At 33.2% G+C, this 1868-nt stretch overlaps 1 long non-coding RNA gene across 1 annotated transcript in view; it reads right to left on the bottom strand.

Annotated features, from left to right (window-relative positions):
- The window catches only part of LOC104758968, a 3545-nt gene extending 2233 nt beyond the window's left edge, over positions 1 to 1312 (bottom strand). Inside the window, exons 1-2 of the long non-coding RNA XR_762796.1 lie at positions 1164 to 1312; positions 554 to 780 (exon numbers count right to left, since the gene is read on the bottom strand). This is a non-coding gene — a long non-coding RNA (uncharacterized LOC104758968). The remainder of the gene's footprint in view (positions 1 to 553; positions 781 to 1163) is intronic.

Raw genomic sequence — 1868 nt, forward strand, 5'->3', positions numbered from 1 at the left:
AAAAAAAAAGAAGAAGAAGAAGAGAGGATCAAATAAAAAGAAAAAAATCAATCAAAAAAACTAGACATCTCTAGTCACATGTAATGGAACCCTATACAGATCTTCGTAGTGCTTATATCAAAAGGAAGACGCAAGTTAACATCCACACAACACATATATATATGGACGATGTTACAGAGCTATCAAGATATCAATTTCAGTGGTAGAAGACACAATACTCATTCCATTTTTTACAAAGATTTTGAACCCTACTCATAATACAAGAGCAAGAGCAAGAGCAGCATTGCCGCCAGCAAGCTGAATTGGCAATTTGATAAGTCAGTGGAGATCGCAAGAAAACAAATTACACATAAAAAAACAAGATTTTTGATTCATGGGCATATGATTTAACCAGATTCAAATGCAAATTCACCACCAAAACTTCAAATTCATTCACTAGTCTAAATCGATCCGTTACCGAACCAAACACATATCGAAATCGGAGTTTTTTATTAATAGATTTGGAATTCAGCAAAACAACACAGAAGAAAAGAAAGTGGGGAGGGGGACATACGACGGGATCACCGGAGAGAGACGAGAGAGACGAGAGAGATCGCCGGAGCAAAGCCGAGAGCAAAGACATTTCTCACAATAAAATCGCCGGAGAGAGACGAGAGATCGCCGGAGCAAAGTAAAGAAATCTAGCTGATCTCAGCCGTTGTCCACCACCGCCTTGTCGGTTAATTTCTTCTTCTTCTTCAATCCCACCACCGCCTTGTCGGTTTATTTTTTCTTCTTTTTCTGTCCATCAAAGAAGAGAGAAGAGAGAGAAAAGAGAAATATAATTAACAAAAAAATAAAAGGAAAATTTTATTTTTCTCCCACCCAATCAGAAACTGACACACCTAAGTTTCTAAACATACCAAAAACATCTTAGCTAAAGAACGATTCTAAACTAAATCATACCAAAAAAAAAAATTTAATCACATATAATACTTTGGAAACCCTTAAGCAATTGCTTAAATCCTTTGATGGACTTGCCTTTATTCAAAAGAAGAGACCGATTTATAACATTCTAAATTGGTTTAATAAAACATTTTGGTATGTAATATATGCACATATATAAACTTCCACCACATAATTTCGAAATTTGACTGGCGTAAAGAAATATTAAATTTAATCACCTCGATAAATTTACTAATGTTTATCATGCGACTGTTGTGGAATTTGATTTCAAAATTTCTGTTTAATGAAAAGTAATTTAAGGTTTGTAGAACAAGAACAAATGTTGGTAGATTGCGTTTATTGGAGCTACCATATATTTGTAGTTATAGTGTTGTTATCCTATATGAAGGAGAACTATAATTATGATACAATACAAATACAAATACAAATACAAATATTGTTAGGTTCGGACTGTTTGGTCAAATCAACCACATGCACTATGTGGTGATATAACTTGCACTCCACGCCGCAAATTCTCGTGCGACGACCACGTGACTAAACCCTGTTAATATTTGATAGTTTACTTTTCGAAGTCAAAAACCTCCTTTTTCTAATCGTTTTCTTTGAAAAAACAAGGTCTTTTTTAACCTTGCTTTTATTGCTTGGACTAAAGATATTAAAATCTGATTTTGGCTCTACTAATATTAATGTCGGACTATAGCTACTAAAGTCTCAAAACAATATTCTATAAGCACGCATTGCTGGAAAACCTAATTACAGGGGGACATAAAATCCCAATAATATAAACTAGGAGATATCAACTTTTGCCCTATTTGGAGTTGTTACATTTACAGTTTTCAAACAAAAATCACGAACCCATTGTTTTTTGTGATCCTACAAATCTCTTTTTTTTTTTTTTTTTTTTTTTTTTTTTTTTTTTTTTT

The sequence above is a fragment of the Camelina sativa genome, chromosome 3 (genome assembly GCF_000633955.1).
Source record: "Camelina sativa cultivar DH55 chromosome 3, Cs, whole genome shotgun sequence".
Classification (NCBI taxonomy): domain Eukaryota; kingdom Viridiplantae; phylum Streptophyta; class Magnoliopsida; order Brassicales; family Brassicaceae; genus Camelina; species Camelina sativa.